Source organism: Sciurus carolinensis, chromosome 1, assembly GCF_902686445.1.
Source record: "Sciurus carolinensis chromosome 1, mSciCar1.2, whole genome shotgun sequence".
Classification (NCBI taxonomy): domain Eukaryota; kingdom Metazoa; phylum Chordata; class Mammalia; order Rodentia; family Sciuridae; genus Sciurus; species Sciurus carolinensis.
The window spans coordinates 189,157,661-189,183,062 of NC_062213.1; the positions used below are offsets into that span (position 1 = coordinate 189,157,661).

Sequence of the window (25,402 nt, forward strand, 5' to 3'; positions counted from 1 at the left end):
AAAATGACCTTACTTAGGTACAAACTAAAGTATGGTTACTAACATCTAAACAATCACTGTTGACATCACCATTAACATGGTACATTGTTTAGGAAACTAGGAATCAAAAAGAGAACAATTTTTCATCATACAAGAATTGCCATTTCCGTCATTTTGTATTGCCAAACAAATCATGCTAAGCAACTGTGTTGACAGGTACAGAGGCGGGGCGTTCCCAGGGGAGAAGCATTTCCTACGTAACATAGAGTCTCAAGATGAAATGGAGTCTGTTTAGTCATTGCCTATATAACCTGGCCTATAACATTTCCATGGAGTCAAATATGTCAACCTGTCACACAAGTTCTTTCTTTGGAATTAGAAAACTGTATGCTTGGGCCTTTGCAGCCCTAGGGTTGAACACCAACCACCGCTACTGTGTTACCAGATTGTGGGAGGAAAGGGGTATAAAGAGGACACTCAGAGTCATAGTTGTGGCTTATAACAACAGAGATAATAAATTAACAGATTCTGGACAGATTTTGAAAGTGGCCCCTATAGATGATGCTGGTGAATTAGAAGTGGGGTGTGAGAAAGAGGAGTTAAGGATCTTACCAAATGATGTTGGCAAATTGTCATAAAAAGCATTGAGCAATTAATATACAGTCAAAAAATGTAGAAAAATGTATTTAGAGATGTAAAAGACAGTAATAAGATAGTGGTTTTTCTCTGGATCTTTAAGTATTTATTTATTTATTGGTGGTACTGGGGATTGAACCCAGGGGATACTGTACTAGTGGGCTATATCCCATAAATTATTTTTATTTTGAAACAGGGTCCAAGTTTCCCAGTTTGGCCTCAAACTGCCTCAACCTCCTGAGTAGCTGGAATTACAGGTGCGCACCATCACACCAGGCTTTTTTCTGGATTTTTAATTTGTGATTTTTAAAAAATTGTGATTTCTTTTCTCATTATAAAAAACTCACTTCTATATCTAATATTGTGCTTGTAATTTTGGATTCTTTTTCTTAAACAGGGTCTCCTAAATTGAATAAACTTCGGGTCTCCACAAAACCTGAATTCAACCTTGCTCTTTGTCTATATTTGGGTTGTAATTTAAAATTAACGAAGTATTAAAAAATTTCGTTTCTGAAGACAGTTGTGCATGAACTGAGGTTAACTGTGAGCTCAAAGAAATATTAGAATAAACTGGGGTTAAAAAAAAATCATCTTGGGCTAGCCTCCAAGCGTCTTCCCAAACTTCCCACCTATTCTAACTCCTACAGTTTTTCTAAATCCAGCATTTCTCCTCACGTTCCCTTTGGGGAGGCAGGGATTACACGGATTTTTAAAAGACCTCCTTGAAAAACAGGGCTGTAGTATTCGCTATCTTTTCTACTGTAGCTCAGCAGAGCAGCAATGACCAGCTCAACCTTGGCTACTCGGGTGCGCCAAGCTGGGCGTGACCAGGGGCGGGGCTCGCCGAGGCCGCGGAGTGGGCGGGGCCTAGTCCCTTCCCCGCCCCTCGAGGCCCGACTCACGCGCCCAGGGGCTTCTGGTCTGAACGGGGTGTAGACTGCGAGGTGACCCTGGTCGCTTACTTCCGGTTCCTAGGGATGCGCATCCGGGTTACGCTAACGCCGCGGTTTCCTCCACTCTGCTGGTTCTACCGTGGGTCTGGACCGGTCCCCATGTCTTGCTGTGGGACTTCTGCAGCCTTTGGGTGAGTCTCCGCTGCCGACAGGGTCTGAGCGCGGCCAGTCGAGTACATCCTGCAGGAAGACGGGTCAAGAGTTCTGCCCCTGTCCTTGTGGGTGGGGGTCTCTCCGCCTGTCCCTTGTCTCTGCAGTGCTTCCCTCATCTCAGCCCTTTCCTTCACGCTGGCCTCGCCTCTTTCACCTCAGTTTGGCCTTTCTTTCCTCAGTCTCACCAGCCCCTTTAAAACTCGAATTTCTCGTCTTTCGCCTCACCCCCCGTCTCTCCGTTTTCCTCCTGGTCTCATTTTAGCTCCTTTCTTCTTCGATCCCTGAGCTGGGATTTCACTGTTCTTTCACCCAGCGGGACGGCCCACCTCCTCGTCGTGCTCACCCTCCTCCTCTGCGAAACTGACCCTTTCCTAAGATCTTAGATCCCCGTCCCCCAACTTTCCGCACCTTTGACCCTTCCCCACTCCTGGGACTGGTAAATGACATTAGTGCTTCGTCTAAGCTAGAAGAGGCTTTGCCAAAGCCCCAGTCTGGGAAGACTTCCCCAAGCTAGGGGCAGTTTTACTTCCAGACGCGGATTTAGACTGAACTCTGGTAGCTTCCGTAGCTAGACAACAACAAAGGCGTTCCCAGTTCTTTGCTGGAGCTCGGTTTTGGGGCTCTCTCAAGAGCAGCTAACAGGTGGCAGGCACACGGTGCTGCTAGCGGTTGGGCTTGTGTGATCTTGTTAATTGACAAGTCATGAGGAAGTTCTGTCAGTTTTGTGTTCGCTATCCCAGGAGAGTGGATGTGCACAGCTGGGGCAAAAATGCGGATGTTCTGGGACGGTCAGTTCTGTTCTGCATGGGCTTTACTTAGAAGACAGTTGCTATGACAGATGATGGAGTTTCTTGGGAGATTGTTAGCCTCAAGTTTATAAGCTCATTGTCAAAAATTTTTGTATGTTTTTACTGAAACGATTGCCATCACTAACCTGCTCACTATGGTAATTTCAATGTAATTTTAATTGAATGCAGTATCCTGATATGTATCCCCTATCTTTGCTTCTTATACAGTTTTTTTCATCTTTACCATAATAATACGTTTTCTGTTTGTCTTTTCTTCATAAACCACATCTTACAATAATTTACTTATTAAAATGTTCTAACTTGGTTTTTCATGATCATTAGCATCTTAGTCTTGAAATCATCTTTTTTTGAGGCACGTCATCTATCTTAAATTTCTCATGGAGGTGTTTAATTATCTATAACACGAAAGAACTGGATTTATGATAGTTGGTTTCCTACTTGTCAAATTTTGGTATCTAAGATACATTTTGAGATACAGGATTTGGATAAGTTTTATTTTTGTTACATTTATGATGTATGTGTAGCATTTCATTGCAAAGGTCTTCATTTGTTGTGTGAGCAGTTTCTGTAATAAATCACAGTCTAAAATTTAGTATTTAAATGTGAATGAATCAAACATTACCCTATGTAAATTTATGATTACACAAATGGTATGCCTTTACGCCATGTACAAATAGAGAAACAACATGTATCCCATTTGTGTACAATAATAAAATAAATAAATAAATAAATAAATAAATAAAAATAAAATAAATGTGAATAGAACAAATACAACGACAGTATCTGCTTTTCTGTTGGCCAAGTTCTCCCTCATTATATGATACGTATATGTATATGAGAGTGCAGAATAGACCTTAACTTATTCCAAAATTGGGCTTTCCCTTCGCCTATTTTTAGCAAAGGACTTTGGAAGTTGGCCATGTTAGTCCTAGACGCCACAAAGAAGGACCCTTCTGGTTGGCTTTCAAAACTTAACTGCTGAGGGAAGGCCATTTGCATTTTTATTTGTACCTCCTCCTCAGCACCTGCATTGGAAATGACTTTTGTTCAACCTGGCCATCATTTCCCATCCTTTTTTTTTTTTTGTAAGTCGTAGGTGGACGCAATACCCTTATTTTATTTTTTTTATGTGGTGCTGAGGAATCGAACCCAGGCGAGCGTGCTACCACTGAGCCACAACCCCAGCCCCATTTCCCATCCTTTGAAACCTAACCCTGCTGAGCATGCCTAACTCCAATTGCTTCCTTACCACTAGGTTTGTGAATTTTTTTTTCAAAGCCATGGCAGCTCTGTAGATAGACCCGTATTTGGGTTGATGCCAGACCATCTTTTAACCTTTCTCATTTCTGAATTCTGTATTTCTTGAGCATGTCCAAGTTTAAACCTACATAGATTTCTGTAGAGTTTACAGTTGGAGGAAACCATAGAGTTCAAACATAGCCCTTTATTTTATCCATAAGGAAATCAAGGCGTAAAAGAATTGATGTATTTTCCCAAGACATCCTGTGACCCTAAGACTAGGGATTGAACACAGGGGTCCTGTATCACTGAGCTACATGCCCAGCCATTTAAATTTTATTTTTGAGACAGGGTCTTGCTAAGTTGCTGATGCCATTCTCGAATTCTCCTGTCTAAGCCTCCTAAGTCTCTGGAATTACAAGTGTGCACTAACCTGCAGGCCTAAGGTTTTTTGTTTTTTTTTTAAATAAAGAAGTCTGGTACATATACTCATATACTCATTAGAATAGTGAATTTTAGTTCCATCAGAAGCTGTAGGATGGAGAACACAATATATTATTTAGTAGGTCATTTAAAATGTTTATGTCATAAGAATGAAGCTATTAGGATCAGAAAAATATGAAACAGATTTTTAAATCTGTGCCAAAATTATTTTGCCTTTAAAGAGGGACTAGAGAAAGAAACTATTTGTGCAGAAGTAGAAATTGAAAAGTTTTAGGAGTCTCTCTTTTTTCTTTTAAAATGACTTTGGCCTATTATGATATGAATTCTTCATAGAACCCTCCAAGTGAAGTGAGCATTCTACATTCTCATTGAAGCAGTTTTGCTGGTGCTGTTGGTCTTAGTCCAGAACACTGAATAGACTTTATTGAGAAGCCTGCCCCTCTTACCCAGCTACCAACCCCTCCCAAATCACTGAAGACAGCTTAGTGCCAGTGTCGCCGGAACCTTCAACCCTGCACTGTGCCACTGAGCTACATTCCCAGCTTTTTATTTTGACACCGTTTCTCACTAATTAGGTGCTCCAGGCTGGCCTAGGTCTCAGGAGTAGCTGGAATTATAGGTGTGTGCCACCATGCTGGACTCACTCTTAGTTTTCTATAGAAATTTCTACCTTAGTTTGGTAAAGTCTTAGTTTGTAAATCTGAGAGCTCAATTTAAAACACATTTCTGCATATTAGTTGTTTATTTGGGGCTGATAATTTTTTTTTTTTTTTTTTTTTTTTTTTTTGGTGGTGCTGGGGATCGAACCCAGGGCCTTATGCTTGTAAGGCAAGCACTCTACCAACTGAGCTATATCCCCAGCCCCACCATCTTTCTTAGTATTGTACTTTGTCTTGCATCTTTTAATTTTTGTCCTTGAACACTTTGATGTGTTTTAAGGAAGATATAGCTTTAAATATTTAAAAAACAAAATACACCTCCAACATGTCCTTACCATTTGTACCTTGCTGTATTGTGGTTTTTGTCATCTGCCTAAGTACTGCTTCATGACTTCATCCTCTTTTTGAAAGATTTTTGTGTACTGCATATACTGCAGGATATTTTAGCTCATGCATGATTTAAGTGGAGGAAGAATAGTTCAAATAGAAATGTATATTTTAAAATGCTAGGAACAGTTTATTCTTGCTATATATCAGCTAATTGGTTTATACTAAAGGGTCGAATTGTTATATTTATAGTAGAGTGAAAAATAAAATAAGTGGACTTTCTGTCTTATTAAAATACAAGTGTATGCACCTATATAGGATGTATGAATCAAACTATCCTATTGATATTGATATTTTTTTATTGTCAGAAAACAGCAAATAAAAGAAACACATCATCATCTTGATTATTTTTTAGTCCCATCAACTAAGTCCTAGGATAGCTACTTATTAAATGTAGAAGTAATTAAGATATTTTCTGTTATTTATTGTAAATTAAAAAAACAGACAAAACATGGAACTCATTTGTCTTTAACTTTTCCCCTTTTGACTATGCAAAAGCATTCTGAATCAGAAAAGGAAATGTATAGTTTAAGTAATACTGACTTACTTTAAATGAGTTAATAAATCAGCCCAAGGTAGTCAGCATTTAAAATCTTAAAGATCTTACTACAGATAGTATTGGATGCACTTTAACTTATTAGCTTGGTTATTAATGTTGGTACCAACTAGGTCTAGGTTTTTTATCTCCCTAGAAAATACTTATCAATAACTATTGTATCTTTGCAATACATTTTTTATCAGCAAAATATAATTTGGGCACCAACTCTGTATTATAATACATATACATATTATATACATATTTAGACTGGGTTCATGTGAACTAGGTGACATTCTATAGGACTGACAATTATATTTGAATTCTTTTTTTTTTTTTTTTTTAATTGAGTCAGATTCACTAAGTTGTCCAGGCTAGTCCTGAACTCTTGAACTAAAATAATCCTCCCACGTCAGCCTTCTGAGTAGGTAGGACTACAGAGGTTCAACCCCTTACATTTAAATTCTGAATTTGATCTTATTGTGCATTTCAGAATTAAATATAAGAATATAATACTTAGTGCTGTAGCTGTAGCTCAGTAGTGGAGCACTTGCCTAGCATGTGTGAGGTACTGGGTACGAATCTCAGCACCGCATATAAATAAATAAAATAAAGGTCCATTGACTACTAAAAAAGTTTTTTTTTTTAAATATAATACTTAACATAATTAGAATTAAAATAAATCCTAGCCAGACGCAGTGGCATATGCCTGTAATCCCAGTGACTCAGGAGGCTGAGGCAGGAGGATCATAGATTTAAGGCCAGCCTCAGAAATTTAGTAGAACCTAAGCAACTTAGTGAGACCCTGTCTCAAAATAAAAAATAACCGAGGATGTTGCTCAGTGGTTAAGTAGCCCCTGGGTTCAATCCCCAGTGGGGCCCCTTCCAAAAAAAAAAAAAAAAGAATTACAATAATCCTGAAAAAGTGTGACTTTTTTTTTTTTTCCCCAGTTCTGGGGACCAAAGGAAATGTTACTAATTTAGTAGTGATGATGGCATATAATTTTTAATTAGATATTATGATTTTCTATTGCTTTGAAAGCAGTGATTTCTCATCATTTGTGGGTTTTAAGGTTCTTGTGTGAATCTGCATCACAGCCTAATGTAAAATCATGTTCTTTCTTTATAGGTGCAATTAAATAATTTTTATTTGGGGAACTTTTTTACAACTGAAGTGTAAAAATTCATAATGGTGAAAAAGTAAGAGAAACTTTTTGTTTTGTTTTGTTTTGTTTTGTTTTGTTTTGTTTTTGGACTGAGGCTGGCTTTGAACTTGCAGTCCTCCTGCCTCAGCCCCCTGAGTGGCTGGGATTACAGGCATGCACCATGGTACTGGACAAGAAACTTTTTTTGGTGTACCTATTTTAACTCGTGTGTGTGTGTGTGTGTGTGTGTGTGTGTGTGTGTGTAGTACTGGGCTCAACTGGCATTGCCCATGAGAGCTAGGCAAGCACTTTGTCACTGAGCTACGTTCTCAGCCCCTATGTATTAATGCTTTAATTCTTATACCTATGAAGTAAGTACTATTCTTATTATCCTCATTTTACATGTGAAGAAAGGGAAACACAAAGGTTATATAACTTGCCCAAAATAACAGCAATTTAGATTTGAATTTGAATTTAGTCTTTCTGATATTTTTTTGTACAAGGGTTTACTACTTCAGTTGTTTCTTTATAGGTTAAGGTTTAAAGAAAATCAAATTTCTCTGAAACAAAAAGAATATTCATTTTGGTTGGGAACCTTTGAGAAAGGTTTTACCTGATCTTTTTATTAATGGTGACATAAAACAAAGTATAAACCCCTTTACTACCTGTATTTCTCGGATTTCAAAAACTATATATTAGAAAGCAAATTGATCAAATCCCTTTCCCTTTTAGTATCATTATCTTATGGAAATTACTTTGGAGTTATTTGGAGAAAAGGCATTGTTCTTTTATTTTTTTTTTTGCTTCTGGGGTTGAATCCAGGGGTATTTCACTACCACACAGCCACATCCCTAGCCTTTTTTTATTTTTTATTTTGAGGTAGGTCTTGCTAATTTGCTTTAAATTGCTGAGACTGGTGATCCTTCTACCTCAGCTTCCTGGGTTGCTGGGACAGTATGCAGGGAAAAGGCAGTGTTTTTAATAAAATGCCCCCTTGAAGTTTTCTTGTGTATATGTGTGTGTGTGTGTGTGTGTATACACATATATTTATGTTTTTACTGTCTTTGATCTGCAGAGTATTAAATATATAGTAGTCTTTAAATGGTAAAATCTTAACATTCTTATAACTCTGGAGTATAAAACAGAAGACTGAAACTGAAATTTCTGACTTACCTCTGGTCTCATTTCCATATTTGAAAATTTGTGCAAAATTTAACTACACCATCTTTTTAGGACTACCATGTTCTAAATATAGTGATATGTAGTAATATATTTACCTAGTGTAATAGTGTTTGTATTTGTACTTTAGAAAAGAGAATGTTTCTAAAACCAGTTCCTCATTAAACTGAAAAATGCAAATAATGCCCATTTAAAATATAATAATATTGTATTATTCTTTTGTGCCTTTATTATTCCAAATGAAAACATTTTAATTGCCATCTGGGGGAAGAAGATGATTGTGTCTTAGTCTTGTATTCAGATAGTGATACATTATTTTTCTGAATATTTTGAAGAGTTGAGAATCATGGAATCTGGTTAACAGAAAAATTATAATTCTAGTAATAACTAGTACTTGATTAGAAATACTACTTATTTAATTCTTATTTAACTCCTCTTATTAATTCAGGCATATTAATTAAGTGCACTTTTTTTTAATAGTAGCTTTTGTCTTGACTTTTTCTCCCTTGGCTGTAGTTATGAAAAGTGAAAAAAGTAAGCTTTGCTACGGAGACTTGTTGGGATTTAGGTGTCCTTTACCTTTGCTTATACATTCACCTTTTGGTTCGAATGAATTCTCTTTTATATGAGGGTTTGACAATATCTTATCTTTTAAATTTTTAATATTTTTCTTTCATCTGAAATTTAATAATGTAGCAATTACTGAGTTTAGGAAAATTGGTAGTTTGTTGTGATCAGCACTTTTAGAATGATTAACGCTTATGTGGAATTATACTTTCCGCTTTGGTTTCCATACTAAAGAAGATTTAGGTCAGCTTCATCTGTTACTCCCCTCCTGCTTTCAAAATAAGAGGAAACTTTAATTTAGCACAGTGATGTTAATGTTTTCTGACTAGTTTGATGATATGAATATGATAATCTTACCCTGCTGACAGCATAATCTAAAATATGTGTGTATGAATTTTTTTCTTGGAACATGTCAGACTTTAGAGAACATTTTAGGATGAAAAAATAGTACATAAATGTCTCATAAAAAAATACCCTAGTAATCATTGTGTTGGTACCTTACTGAATTTTTCTCTCTTACATGAAAAGATGTCAGATTTAGGAAACATCTGTGATAATTTAAAGCAGAAAATTTCAAATCTGCTTTTCCGTGGTCTTCCTTGGCTATATGTTAGGTAGCAGTGATGAGATAATACTGACAGATTAAGTGTTCTTGGGAGTGAGAACTAGAGCTTTGCAGAGAATAAATAGCCATCTCTCATATTTGGTGGCCATTAAATAGATAAATTGAAAGTCTTCACTTTATCTCCTTTTAGTTCTGTTGTGTATATGTATTTGATCAAGTCCTCTACTACTGAGCTACACCCCCTGCCCTCCTGTTGTGTATTTTTAGTGTTGGTAACTTACATTTGAGAAATTTTGGGTGTTTAGGTCTAAACCTTGAACTTTTGATTCATACACAGACATTTTCCTTTTTTGTTCTCTTTCAGAGGCTTGCTTTAAATAAAACTGTAATTTATAGAACCACCAAAACCTTTGTATATAGTTTGAAGTGGGTATTTTCCTTCTTTTTTGATGGGTCAGTTTATTTCTGGAAAAGTGACTTTTAAAGTTTTTTTGAACATGGCTTACTATAAGATGCATTTTACATTGTTAATGCTCGTAATCACATAGGTACATATTAGTGTTTAAAACTGAAACAAATTTTGTGAAACCACATTTCTTTTTACTACTGGTGGTATATTATAATATGTATATACATATTTTTTTTTGTTTGGGTACGGGGGGATCAAATCCAGGCTTGCGCATGCTAGGCAAGTGCTCTACCACTGAGGTGTACCTCAAGTTCCTAATATTTTCTATTGTATTTTGTTTTATTTCATTTAAAACACACTGCTCATCTTCATTCACTAAGTTGCTGTGATAATTTAATAATCCAGTATACCTGCATTTTCAAAATTTTATTGACTTTTTTTTTTCCATCATTGTCTTTTTGGGATTGACATGTTTGGATTTGCTAGTTTTTGTTTTATTTGTTTGTTTGTTTTTTCTTTCCTGAAATGTACTTTGGTTTAGATTCTGTAAAGTTTGTTTTTTGTATGGGGGATTGAACTCAGGGGTACTTAACCACTGAGCCACATCCCCAGGTGCACACCTTCCCCCACTTTTCCAAAAATCTTTTTACTTTGAGATAGGGTCTCACTAAGTTGCTTAGGGACTTGCTAAGTTGTTTGTTAAGCATTTAACCTAAAAAATTATGAACAATTATCCTGATACTGTTATTCTCATCCCCTTTCTTTACCAGATCTAGGCACAAAAAACTGGTAATCTAGAATCATGAATTTGAAAATGCTCTCAGTCTTATACCAAGCTTCTGTCGTTAGAATCCTTTGCCAGTTTCCATCCAACAATCAATATTTAGGTCCATTCAGTTGCTTATCACAAGTATTGTTTCTGTTTTTGGCACCTAGTCAAGAGGTTATAAAGCTGCTTTATTCTACATTCCTCCTGACTCTATTCCAGGTTTTGTAAACCAAGAAAAGAGATCTGAGTAATGAAGCAGTTTGCTTGTGTATTTGTGGTCAGGTGAAAGTAACATGATTGAGGTTTGTGATGGTGGACTGCATTATTTGTTGCCCCAGATCATTTCCTGAAATCACAGAGGGGGCAAAGATGGTAGAGATGGCAATAGTTCCTAGCCTGTTCCAGCCATTAGAGTGAGACAGGGTCAGTAAGTGTACTCTACTATTTTTACCAGTTCTACCTCTTAACACTTAATGAGTGCTTACTATGTGCCAGGCACTATTTAAAGCAGTTTACTTGTATTAACTTATACTCACTTGGGAGACCTGAGAGAACAAAACCAATAAAGAAAACTTGACTTCTTTTCAGTATCTTCTCAATACCTGGCTGTTGGTGACTCTAGCATGGCCTATCACACATTTTCAGTTCATTTGACTTTTAAAATCATTAGTGTTGTCTGTGCTGTTTCATTATGAGGCAAAATAGCTGTGGATTGAGTGTTCAGGCTTTGAAGAAGCTATCCCACCTGAGCTTGAATCCCAGGTTGGTCACTTACTAGATATGTATAATCTTGAGCAAATTACTCTTTCTGCCTCAGTTTTCTCATCTGTAAAATGGTAATGATACTAAATAGCACCTATCTTATAGATATTTTGAAAGAATTAAAATTGTATTATAGAACAGTGCCTGACCCATTAAAAAAGCATTCTATAAATGTTAGCTATTAATAGTGTTGACTCACAGTTGGATCTCCTGAGAGTATTTGTGACTTTGATGAGTTCTATGTATTTGCTGAATAATGTAATGTGATTGACATTTAATGATAATCCCAGGAGTTTTTTTTTTTTTTTTTTTTTTTTTTTTTAAATCCCAGGAGTTTGAAAACATTTCTTTTGGACCTGGATGGAAAGTTCTTGTGTAGAGTTTTGGAATCAAAGTCAAGTGACAGAGGGTTTCAGGGGTACAGGCCCAATTTATTTAATCTCTCATAGGAAGCTCTTATTATTTGGATCTTATCCTTAATAGTTCTAGTATTTTGCCATTTGGAAAAATCTGAGAGAAACTAGTTAGTGGATTGATTTTCACAGACCAGGTTTCTTTTCTGTTTATCCTATGCTTTTCCACACCTGTGACCAAGAGACCTAACACGAACAATTTTAGTGGAGGAAAAGATTATTTGGCACTTTCCGTTTCAGAGGTTTCAGTTTGTAGATGGTCAGCTCCACTACTCTGGGCCCAAGGTGAGGCAGAACATCATGACAGAAGAGTGTGGAGGGGGAAAGTGGTTCAAGACATGACCGTCAAGAAGCAGAGAGACAACTGTGCTCAACAAGGACAAAATATAAACCCCAAAGGCACACCTCCAAAGACCCACCTTTTCCAGCCACACCCTGCCTGCCTACAGTTAACCACCCAGTTAATCCCTACACTGATTAAGACTCCCATAACCCAATCATTTCACATCTAAGCTTCTTTCATTGTCTCATATGTGAGCTTTTGGGGGATACCTAATATCTAAACCATAACACACATTATGCCTTATTATGTGTTTTAAGAGTTTTATAGATATTAACTTATGCAGTACTTATAATAAGTTATGAGAAAGGCACATTGCTATTCACATTTTATCAGTGAAGTAACTGAGGCCTAGGAAAGTTGAATAACTTGTCTTAAGATACTATACCAAGGGCTGGGGAGATAGCTCAGTTGGTAGAGTGCTTGCCTTGCAAGCATAAGGCCCTGGGTTCGATCCCCCGTACTGCAAAAAAAAAAAAGATACTATACCAAGGCTGGGGTTGTAGCACGATAGCAGAGTGCTGGCTGAGCACATGTGAGGCAAAATAAATGAAATGAAGGTATTGTGTCAAAAATCACGTATCAAAAAAAAAAAAATTCCTATACCATTCATTAGTAGCAGAACTAATACGGACCTAAGTGGTCTGGTTCCAGAGTTTATGTCTAAAAATTTCTTATGTTTGCCAAATCTACTTCTTGCTTAGATGAATTTTGGTGAAAAGGGTAAAACAATGAGTTGACAACATTGAAACTATGAGTGATAGCTTTTTGTTTTACAGGTTTTTCAAAGGAATAAATAAGTTTTAGAGAAGTATAACATTAGTAAAAGAGCTGAACCTAGATTTTGTGGTTCTTTTGACAGCTAAAAATATATAATTTCAAAAGACTTCTTTCCATAAGTATAGTACATAGTAAATATTCAAATGTTATTCAGATTTGTGTAGGATTGATATATTGATAAGATAAAAGACATATAGAATGATATAATGTTAGAAAACAGGTTAAATGTGGTACATTTTTTCTGTATAACTAGAAGCAACACATTTCTAAGATATTTATGTTGGAGTATAATCCCATGAGTCAGTCTCCAGCACCTATAGAAAAAAAATAATGTGATCCTGTTAAAAATATTCACTTCACAGATTAAAGGACAAAGATACCAAGTTTTTAAGTTCTGTGGGATCTGGGATGTGAGAGCAATCTGACTGTGACATCTGTCACCCCATTCATCCCCAGGGTTGATTCAGCTGATCTGGCTGGCTAGGAGGGTATCCCCTTCCTCCCTCACTGCTCCATGTGCCTTCCTGTGAAGCTGCACCTGGGTCAAAGGACAGCCTTCCCCAATAGAAGAAGACCATTCTTTGGTCAAGGAGATCGCGAGTAACTGTGCTCCCTGCTAGAACCTCCAAATAAGCTCTCAAGCTTTTGAGTTCTGTGAACTCTGGCTCTCCAAACATTAGAGGAATTCTAATGTTCTGTGACTGACAGGTTACTAAAAACTGAAGGGAAGTCTGAGGAGTGCTGGAAGGAATGTAGTAGAACTTTTGACTTACTAAGATCACTTTGACACAAAATTCAGATTAACCAGTTCCTTTTCAATATTTTTTTTTTTTTTTACTATGATTTTGGAATTTTTTCTGTGGAACACATCTCCCTATTTTATTGAAAGCTTGTGTGGAATTTATTAATTTTGGGGGGGGCGGTGTTGGGGATTAAACCCTAAACACAGGGGGCACTTTTCCACTGAGCTACACTGCCAGTTCTTTTTATTTTTTTTATTCTGAAACAGGGTCTCCCTGTGTTGGTGAGGCCGACCTTGAGTTTATAATCCTCCTGCCTCAGCCTCCCAAGAAACTGGGATTACAGGTATGCATCACTGCTGGCAAAATTTTGTTTTAATTTTTATTAAGGATAGTTTTATTACTTCAAAGGGAGATTTCTAAGAAGTAATGTTAAATATTATAAAAACAGTTCTATTCCTGATAAAGTATCTTTCTTACTAAGATTTTGGTACAGCCTGTATATATAACTTTCTCAGTATGTTCCATGTATTCTGCTAAGTGTAAAGTTACTATAAATATCTTTACAGCTGACAGTACTATGACATGTTAGTCAGTCATGCCTCCCAAATAAAGTAGCCAGAAGAATTCACCAACTTTACCACAGTCAGTTGGCTGGGCTGTTTATTTATGGAAGGAGCTGACCAGCATGGTGATGGCTTAAAGTCATCAGTCAAAAGTACATCAGGTCATCTGTAGTGTAGGTGGTTGCAGTTTTTTTGGCCATAGACATGTGTTTTGTGCTGTTGCCCAGGTTGTGAAAGCTGGAAGCCTCTCTTAGGATCACTGTAAAGGGAGCCTTGAAGGGAGGCCAGCTGAGTATAGATCGCCTGGATGTTTGTGTCTACCTCTGCAGGACTATGAGTACTAAGGATTCTAAGTAGGTATGTGAGCTATTTTTTAAAAGGTGTCAAATCAACAAAGGTTGGCTTCAACTGATGAGATTTAAATTTTTTTTTTTTTGAAAAATAGGAAACAGATTGGATTGATGGAGAAACTAGGTGAAGAAATCACAGCAGAAAGTATATATAGAAGTTTCAGACTTCAAGTAAACAAATATGAAGAATGGAAGAGTATCTAGAGAATTCATCTGTTTCCTGGTACTTGCTCTCATGTTGAGCATCTGTTTGTCCCTGGATAAAGCCCAGGGAAATGCTTTTCAGACACATTGAACAGTCTGCCTAAGGAAGGCATATATTTCCTTACAGTCTTCATATAGCATTCAGTATATGCAAATCAAGTCATGTCATTCTCTTGCTTGACAGCTATTGTCTGGTAAAAACTGGCCACTGGAAGGAACAGAATGAGTTTGGAACTTCTTTAAAGTTCCTTTCCTCAAGAATTGTCATTATTTTACATATCTGGTAACCTCATTCACAAGACCATCTGTATTTGACCTGGCTTGGAGGTCACCCAGTATAAACAGCCTACCCACCCACTCCAAATGTTCCCTGAAAACAATTGGAAGCAATTGTTTAATACCTCTAGTGCCTGTGATGGTGAGTAATGGTTGGGCAAACAACAGGCTGATTCAAAAGCTTGAAAGGAAAAGCTGGGTAATGAGATGACCTTAAGGGAATTTGTAAAACTGATAAGATTTTGGGAATCTAGAAGACTGTGCACATGTGTGGGGCTGTATCTATGCTTAAGAAAGATCAAAGAAGGCCCTAAGCTGTCAGTTGTGGTTGATCTTGAGGTTCTGTGCAAGCGGGAAGTGAAGGCTAACAGTTAGAAACTGTTTGACTAAGTGTAAAAGGCGTGCCCTAATATATATGTAGAGCCTATCAGTAGACTGGGAGACATATTGGTGTCAGCCATCTAAGGAAATCTCTGTCCATTCGTTAGCTAACAACTAATGGCAGAGACTTCAGTGGTTACATATGACAAAGAATCCAAACTTTCATAATTAGTTCAGACAGATTACTAAAGGAAATAAACAATAAACTGTAACAACAGCAAATCACAGAGAATCTGATTTCCAGAGTTGCACATTACATTATTTATGCCTGGTTTTCAAAAGAGTTTTACAAGACTTGCAAAGAAACAATAAAATATGGGCCCATATGCAGGGAATAAAGTAGTAAAATAGACACTACCTCTGAGGAAGCACAGATGTTGGATTTAACTAGGCAAAGACTAACTAAAGGAAACCATATCTAAAGAACTGAAGGATGGTATGAGAACTATATTAGTTTGCCCAGTTTGCCCTAACAGAATATCACAGTCTGGGTGACTTAAATAACAAATTTATTTTCTCACAGTTCTTAAGTCTAGAAGTCTTAAGTTTTTCTTTTTTTAAGTGAATATCAGCATCTATTTTAGGTGTAATTGTTTCTGAATGATTATATGTTGTATAGGTCTCTAATGATTTAAAGTGGTAATATTGTTCTGTCACTGTAGTCACATTTAAAATAATAAGATTGTATAAAATTGGACCTTATTTAAGTCATCTAATGGAAAAACTCTTCTGTTTTGATGATATCAGGTAACATAGTTTATATTTTAAATCTCTTTAGTCATAAATAAGCTGTTGATCCAAGTGTGTTTACAATTTTATTAGCCAGTGTTTGAAATCTCTGTACTCATAAATAAACTGTTGACCCAACTGTTTATAATTTTGTCAGCCAACATTTCAGATCTCTGTACTTAAAAACTGTTGGTCCAGCTGTGTTTATAATTTTATTTATTTGCATTATACTCATAGGGTTTTTTATTTTTTGTTTTAGTACTGGGGATTAAACCCAGGGACACTTAACCACTGAGCCATATCCCCAGCACCAGCCCTTTTTATTTTTTGTTTTGAGACAGGGTCTCACTAAGTTGCTCAGAGCCTCGCTAAGTTGCTGAGGCTGGTTTGTGATTCTCCTGCCTCAGCCTCCCAAGCTGCTGGTGCCACCATGCCTGGCCAGTCATAGAATTTTATCAATTTCATATGTGATTTTCTTTCTAAATATCCAACCCATTAAAATTTTTGAGCTATAGCTTATATACAGAAGATTCTTCCTTTTAAGTGTACATGTGTGAGTTTTTAAAATGCTTAAAATTGTGTAACTGGCACCACAATCAAGATACAGAGTAGTTATATCATCCCCCAAAAGTTCTCTTTTGCCTTTTTGTAGCCAACTCCTTCCTCCATCCCTAACACCTGGCAACCACTGATCTGTTTTCTGTTCCTATAGTAATGTCATATAAAGGATGTCATAGCACACCTGTAATCCCAGCAACTCTGGGGGATGAGGCAGGAGGATCTTGAGTTCAAAGCCAGCCTCAGCAGATTAGCAAGGCACTTAGTGAGACCTTGTCTCTAAATAAAATATAAAAAAGGACTGGGGATGTGGCTCAGTGGTTTAGCACCCCTGGGTTCAATCCCTTACAGAAAATAAATGAATAAAAAATTTAAAAAAGAATGTCATATAAATGGAATTTAAGGGTATATAGGCTTTGAATTAGACTTCTACTTAGCTTCTACTTCTTCTTAGAGCTAGAAAAGAGGGTTCCCATCCCATTTATCCCCATCAGGTTTTCCTTTTGTTACCATCTGACTTAAATGTGGCACGGTTGTCAATAAACATGGACACATTATTATTTAGTACACTCCAGACTTTATTCAGATTTCATTACTTTTCCCATAGTGCCCTTTTTCTATTCAGCATCCAGTTCAGGATATCACCTTGCATTTAGTGTAATTTAATTTTAATTTTAATTTCTGGCTGTAACATGTTATAATTGATTTTATAAGATACTAGTTTGGTTCTGTATTTTGCAAGAATCCTTTTTGAGTTTATATCTGTCCCAAAATGCTTTAAATGTCATGTACTTTTCTTTTTTCTTTGAGACGGGGTCTCACTAATTTCCTTGGAGTGTCTCTAAATTGCTGAGACTGGCCTTGAGCTTTCATTCTCCTATCTCAGCCTCCCCAGTCGCTGGGATTATAGGTATGCACCACTGCTCCTGGCTGTACTTTCTTTTGATGTATCATTCTTTTTGTGTTGCATTGAGGAGATTCCAGGATTTGGGACTGCTGGCCTGGAGTTTGGAATCTGTCGTTTAGGCAGTCAGAAAACAGTAGAAAGAATCTCTTGGGAAAATTGCCTCAATTAGGAGTCTTTATCAAGAAAATTAGTAAATTCCTAAATTTTGCCCTTCTCGTTTACTTTACTTTTGTTGATGAAATTAGCTAATGCTTCATATTTTCATTATTTTGATATGTACATTTTAGTGTTCAATTAAATAGTATACTCAACACTCGCATGAATTTTGACACATAGTGACCAAAACAATTATGATTTCTTTCAGAGTATGTCTTTATAACCTGGTATAATATGCCATGGATTCTATTTCAGTGTTTTTCTTCCAGCTTGATATATTCTATGAATATTTTGTTTAGAAAGAATTTAGAGGTTTATTCAAGATATATAAAAAAGAAAGAGTTCCAAAGAAAGAAAGAAACAAGGAAAAAAAAGTCATTTATTGTAGAAAAGTCATGGTTTTCTAATGACAAGAATTCTGATCGTTCAGTGCCATCCTATGGTGTATTTATTTATTTTTGTGGTCTTGAGGATTGAATCCAGGGCCTACCTAGCATATGCTGGGCAAACATCCCCAGTCATTTTTAAATTTTATTTTGAGATAGGGCTTGTTAAATTGCCTGGGCTGGTCTCGAATTTGTGATCCTCCTGCCTCAACTTCTGGAGCGGCTGGGTTTACAGGCATATTCATCAATACATAATTTGTGTGTGTGGCAGGGGTTGGGAATAGGAGATTGAACTCAGGGACACTTTACCACTGAGATACATTCCAGGCCTTTTTTATTTTAGACAAGGTCTTGCTAAATTGCTGAGGTTGGCCTTGAATTTATAATCCTCTTGCTTCAACCTTCTGAGTCACTGGGAGTACAGGCCAGCTCTTATCAATATTCTTGATACAGTGCATAGCAGTGTTTCAAAGTTAACAAATGTCTAATAACTGCTTTTATGGAGCAGCATATCATTCAGTAGAGAACACAAAATGTCTAATGTGAGAGTTATGTAAAACTCTCAAAACGAATTATGAACTTGAAGTTAGAAAAATAGTCTTCAATCTTGCAGCATAGTTTGCCTAAGATTGGTGGTTAAGATCAACCAGAAAGGAGGAGTTATGTATTCAATGTAGCAGTATATTGAATTCACAAACAAAACATATCAAGTAGATAGATACATATGCCAATTTCATGTCATCTTATAAATAATGGTACTTGAATTTGTTCTGAAGACATTGGAAATATCTGTAAGGCTTCTCAAGATCCATGAAGAACCCAGAACGGACAGTATTACTGTTACCTGAGTGTTTCTTCAACTGCTTAAATTCAGGGTTTGACCCAGAGTGAAAGCAGGAGAATACTAACTTTGGAGTTATATGACAGGTCTTTGGAGAGGCAAATTGGAAAGTTTTTAATTGTTTTGTGTTCACCCCATTTTTCTAAATGTTTGAAAGATCCTTTTTAAGTGTATGTACAGTCAAGTTCTGTTATCTTCTTTACATATTTTTCGTTTCCCACTTACGTTTTCAGCTTGTGTATTTCATTCAGTGGCCAGGAGATGGCCAACAAGCCCAAGCAAAGAGGTAATAGCAAAAACAAACCAAAAATACAAATTTCTTTGCTAAATGTGTTAATTTCCTGTGTCTTCTATAACAAATTTCCAAGATTGGACATGCTCCGAACCCCACATACTGGGGATTGAACCCAAGGATGCTCTATTACTGAGCTACAGCCCTAGCCCTTTTTATTTTTTGGGACAGAGTCTTGCTAATTTGCTGAAACTGGTCTGGAATTTGCCATCCTCCTGCCTCAGTCTCCTGAGTCACAGGGATTACAGACTCTGGACCAAATTTGGAGACTTTAAACAACAGAAATAAATTCTCTCACAGTTAAAAGGATAGAAGTCTGAGGTGCTAGCAGGGTGGCACTCCCTCCAGAGGCTCTAGAGGAAATTGTTTTTTCTCTTCCAGCTTCTGGAAGAGACTGCCATTTCTTGGTAGTTATCACTCTGGTCTGTTCATGTTTACATGCCTTTTCCTCTCTGTGTATTATATTTACATCTTTTCCTCTATAAGGTCAATTGTAATGGCATTTAGGATCTACCCAGATAATCCAGAATAATCTTGCCTGGAAATCCTTAATTTAATTATATCTGCAAACACACTTTTCCCAAGTAAGGTACCATTCACACCTCTGGGCATTAGACTGTGGACCCTACTTTTGCCAGAAATCTGTTTTGTGATAGCTGTGTGTATGTGTGTTTGGGGAAGAAGATTCTTACCCAGTTAACCTCTTTTCTTCCGATTCTCCCCTTCCCCCTTCTCTTCTGCCTTCTCTTTCTTGTTTAGTTTAAAAACTTTAGCCAGTTAAAGGGGAGAAATGTAAGGGCTCTTAACCCAGAAATAAGTAGTTTATATGATCCCTTGTTATTCATGTAATGTTAAAATTTCATATGAAATATTTAATTGTTATATTTGAAGGAACTTTTTAGTTAACACAGACTTCAACATGATATTCCTTGAATTGGTTTTAAAAAACACTGTAGGGGCTGGGGTTGTAGCTCAGTGGTAGAGAGCTTGCCTAGCATGTGTGTTGCCCTGAGTTCATTTGTTTCTTAGCACCACATATAAATAAATGAAACAAAGGTCTATCAACAACTAAAAAAAAAAGAAAAAAAAATTTTTAAAAAGTGATCAATACTCTTTAAGAAAATATTGTAAAGAATCAAAGTTTTGACTTAGGCACCCTGGTGAAAATGGGAAAAGTGAAGTTATTGTGCCTCTAAATACTTTGAAGGCTTTTGTTTGTTTTTGGTTCTGGGGTTTGAGCCCAGAAGCTCTCTACCACTAAGCCATATCTCCATATCCCCAGCCCTTCTTTTTTTTTTTTTTTTATAATTTTGAGACAGGGTCTCACAAAGTTGCTGGGGCTGGCCTTGAACTTGCCATCTTCCTGCTTCAGTCTCCAGAGTTTCTGGGCTTATAGGCATGTGCCATCATACCTGTTGACTGTTTTTTTTTTTTTTTTTGCGGTGCTGGGGATCGAACCCAGGGCCTTGTGCTTGCAAGGCAAGCACTCTACCAACTGAGCTATCTCCCCCTGTTGACTGTTCTTAATGAACTGGTTCTGAGTAAATATTTATAGGAACCAAGAGCCTTTTGAATGCTTGCTGCGTTCTGTTAGATACAAAGAAGAATAAAGTGGTCTGTCTGTGTTATTGTGAAATTTAAGATAAGGATTTTGCAGGAATCCTGGACAAGGTAAAATGAAGGGTTTTAACAGAATTGTAAATTGCCAGATTTACAAGGCATAAATAAATTGCCAGATTTACAAGGCATAAATAGGAGTCATAAGAATACTTTTGAAGAACTCATTAATTATTAATTAATAAGCAGGGAACTCTCACCAATAACAGGTTTTAGTGGGTTAGGAGAGATTTTGTTCTTCTGAAGTCATGTTTTTTGCCTAGAAATGGTAAAATAATTTATTCATGTATCTTGTTAAAATTAATTCATTAGCAGCAAATAGAAATTTGTACATTCATAAACGAAGGACTTATATTATAAAAAGAAATCAAACTTATTTTTGCTAGATTCTATAGGGAATTTTAACTAATATAAAAAGAATCTTATTTTTGGATTTTTAGGAGGTCCTTGCAGTGCTAACTTACATAGTGAAAAAGTTTTGCGTTTATAAATTTAAAACATTTTAAAACTTTACAGACTTATTGTTATACCCTAGATTGAAGATCAAAGAATATAACATAGAGATTTGGTGAAAGAAAAGGAATAAGCAAACTAATGTAATAATATTAGAAATATAATTTTCAAAGAGGAGGGTCATTTGCTCAATTCTTTATGAAGGGGGAAAGAGCTTCAGACAGGGGAACTCAGAGTTAGGATCTGCCACTGAGTGTGCTGCTTAGCAGGTTCCTGAGCCAGTGTCTTCATCCCTTGGGTTTGATTTCTTCAGCCTTAAAATAATGATGACTACCAACAATCTACAATACTCTGTGTCCCTTGTGGCATCTTATGTAATTTCTTGTGTTAGCAAGAGAAAAACTCTTCAAATAGCAAATTCTTTTAACTTTTGGAAGTTCAATGTTTTAGCTCAGAATCATAAAATGAAGCAACCCTGCATTTGTGTGCAGTGTTTAAGTAACTTGTTTGCTTATGAAAGAAATAAGAGGAAGAAAATTGTATCAATCTTCCTGCTTGTGTTATTGTTGAGTTTCTTTTAAGATTTTGAGGATAAAGGAGCATCATTTTTTTTTCCCTCAAAAATTAAGTTGTTTTTCCCTCAGAGTTGAGATTTTTTTCATGAGGAAAAAGTTGGGGCAATAATTCAGAATTTATGTTCAATTTTAGCTTAATGTCTTGACCACTCTTCTAGAAGCATTTTTAACAGGTACTTAAACATTTTCCTATATAAACATTTGAATATACAATTTTATGTACTTTTGAATTTTTATCAAATTATATGTAAGCTGTTGTTAAAATAATGTAAAAACTTATGTTTTCACCTTAAAATAAGCTTATATTGAAATAAGTTTTTTAATATGAAATATTCAATTGAATTATAATGTAATTAAACCATTCCATACAAGTTGGTTGTTTTTTAATTTTTAATTTTGGTGAACAACAAACTTACATTGTTTTGTTTTGCTTGAGAGAAAGAATCTTGCTATGTTGCCTAGGGTGGCCTCAAACAACTGGGCTCAAGTGATTCTTCCTCCTCAGCCTCCTGAGCAGCTGTGTCTATAGGTGTGCACCCCTGGGACCAGCTATATTACTTTTAAAAACAGTTTGTTTTTTTCCCCCCTTGTGTGTAATTCTTGGGAAAATATCTAAGATAATTATTTAGGTGAAGCCATAACCAATTTTATGAGCTTTTATACTCTTGCCTAAGGAACAATCCGAAGATACATGTGATTTTTATAGCTATGTTTTATCTTCTTATAGCTCAAGTAACTTTAGATTTTGTTGTTTAAGTTCATTTTTGGTAGTTCGATAGGTACAAAGTAGTATTTTTTAAATATTACAATTTTTATAAACAACCCAATGTTCTTTAGCTCCTAAATTAATAAACAAGTTGAGGCCTGGTGCAGTGGTATTCGCCTGTAATCCCTGCTGCTTTGAAGACTGAGGCAGGAGCATCTTAAGTTCAAGGCCAGCCTGGGCAAAGGAGTGAGACCCAGTTTTAAGATAAAAATAAAAAGGGCTGGGGATGTAGCTCAGTGGAACACCCCTTCCCCCACACTATGGGTTAATCCCCAGTACCACAAAACAAAACAAAAAAGCAAACTGGGATACATCCATACAATGGAGTATTATTCAACAATAAAAAAGAATGGCTCTTGATCCATCTAACAACATGAATAAATCTCAGAAGTATTATGCTTAGAAGAAAGAGTCCAGACACCAAAGGTCACATACGTACTGTATGATTCCATTTAGAAGACATACGGCAAAGCAAATCTACAGGAACCAAAGTCAGATTAGGAACTAAGGCTGGAGAAGGGAACTGATTGCAAAGGAACATGAAAGAATTTGCTAGGGGGATGAAAATATACCTTACTCTGTTAAACTTCATTGAGGTATATTCTTTAAAAGTGAATTTTAGGGGCTATGGATGTGGCTCAGTGGTAGAGTGTATGCCTAGCATGCACAAAGCCCTGTGTTCAATTCCTAGCATCACACCCCAACCCCGGTAAAAAGTGAATTTTGCTGTATATAAATTCTACCTCAATAAAAATGCCTTTAAAAGATTGAAAAAAATAAAAATACTACACTTTGTATTTCTTCACTTGGTAGTAAGGTTCTTGTTTCTTAAGTGCTGAGTGGATCTTTGAGGTGTAGTTAAACTACCTTTTGTATCCTTTGACAGGTTTCTGTGGTCATTGTTTGATAGATGATCAGCAAATGTTGACTTGGTTTGGTTTTATTATAGATATCAAGCTTTGTGGTAATTATTGCAGACATTGCCTCCATTGTTTTTTTCATTGCATGAGTTTATTGTACATAATTGGATTTGTTGATTTCTTGCTTATGGTTTCTTCTACTGCTGATAAATTCATCTCATTTCCATAGATGAGATACATATACCTTTCTGTTTTCTTCAAAATTTTAAAAATGTTTAGTCACTTATCTATTTATAATCGATCAGAGTGTGTGATGTGAATATGTTGTCTCCATATTGATATTCAGTTTTTATGACAGTATTTTTTTAAATATCATTGTTTCTCCATTTATTTCATATTTCAAATACTTTCTAGAATTTGATCTTGAGCTTGACTTTTCTAGTCTCATTTGAGTTTTTTTTGTGTGTGCATAATTGTGATAAAATTAAGTATTTTAACCATTTTAAGTATAAAGTTTGGTAGCATTAGGTACATTGACAATGTGCAGCCATCATCACTGTTCTCTAGTCTTTTTATTATGTATATTCACTTCAACATAGAGCTTAATTGCTATTCTGGGACAGATTTTTAAAATCTTTTACAGATGCCCTATCTGTAACATACCGCCTATGTCTTAGCATAATTGTGGAGATAAATTTGGTGAAACAGTGAAGGTAAAAATACTTGGTATATTATGTTAAGTAAATGCTAGTTCTCTTATCCTTCCCCCTATAATTGGTTTTAAAGACTAGTATAGGGTAGGAGAGGTCTTCCTTTTTTACCTCTTTTATTCTCTTCTTTTCCCCAAATGTTTATTGTTATTTTTTACTTAATTTGCAATATAAGTATTGCAATAAACCTCTGTTTAGCTCTTTTTAAAAAAATTTTTAGATGTTAATAGACATTTTATTCTTTTATTTATATGTGGTGCTGAGAATCAAACCCAGTACCTCACACAGGCTAGGCAAGTGCTCTACTACTGAGCCTCAACTCCAGCCCCATGTTTACTTCTTATTTGAATACTAATGTATATATTCTATAGATTATGAAACCCAAATTCCTACTTAGTGTCATCCTACTAACATTGGTAATAAGCACTGTTCCACAAATGATTACAGAAATATTTTCTTATGTGTTGAAATTATTTTCGTGATGTCTTTTCTGCCTTTGTCTTATAAGGCTTCCTAGTAATTTATAAGTTAGAATTTATTTTGAACTGCTGTCTTTTGGCTTTAGGTTTGGAACTTTGAGTATCAGAACACTTGTTTATGAATTCATTAATACATCCCATAGAATAGATCAGTAATTGTTGAATAATAATATTTGAAGCAACCATCTTAAAATCATTGGAAGAGGTTTGTTTGATTTCCCTTGTACTGGGGATTGAACCCAGGGCTTCCCATGATAGGCAAATGCTCCACCATTAAGTACACAAAGTATATTTGAGGATGTCATAGTAGTTGTTTACTAATTAGCTATTTCTTTAAGTCCAAAAGTAACTCATACATTAATAAACAACTAGGTGCGGTGGTGGCAGGACGCCTGTAATTCTAGCTACCTGGGAGACTGAGGCAGGAAGATAGCTTGAGCCCAGGATTTTGAGGCAAGCCTGGGCAACCTAGCAAGATTCTGCTTGAAAAATAACAACAAGGGGCTGGGGTTGTGGCTCAGTAGTAGTGCTCTCACCTAGCCCACATGAATCCCTGGGTTCCGTCCACAGCACCACATAAAAAATAAAATAAAGGTACTGTGTTCACCTACAACTAAAAACAACAACAATAACAACAAAACTTTAAAATATAAATAAAAGCCTAAACTAATGACACACTACATTTTCGATACTTCTTCAGGCTACTATTATTTATAACTATTATTTCTATATAATTTTTTATTGTTGGGAGGATGCTATTAATTTTTCCCAGGGAAACACCTGTAGCATTTTCTTTGGTGTGTTCTGAAAATCACTTTGGAAGGGTAGTAAGT

General features: G+C 36.1%; 1 protein-coding gene and 1 non-coding gene across 4 annotated transcripts in view; one reads left to right on the top strand and one right to left on the bottom strand.

Annotated features, from left to right (window-relative positions):
• Nucleotides 1–1,553: 1,553 nt before the first annotated feature.
• Nucleotides 1,554–25,402, top strand: part of Eya3 (EYA transcriptional coactivator and phosphatase 3) — a 99,971-nt gene continuing 76,122 nt past the window's right edge. For 2 of the 3 annotated variants that reach the window (XM_047554031.1, XM_047554046.1), the window contains exon 1: nucleotides 1,554–1,699. The gene's annotated coding sequence lies outside the window, so the exon portion shown is untranslated. The remainder of the gene's footprint in view (nucleotides 1,700–25,402) is intronic. The other variant, XM_047554038.1, reaches the window with a different exon arrangement.
• On the bottom strand, nucleotides 5,000–5,072 carry Trnav-uac (transfer RNA valine (anticodon UAC)). The gene has a single exon. It is a non-coding gene; the product is annotated as a tRNA-Val (tRNA).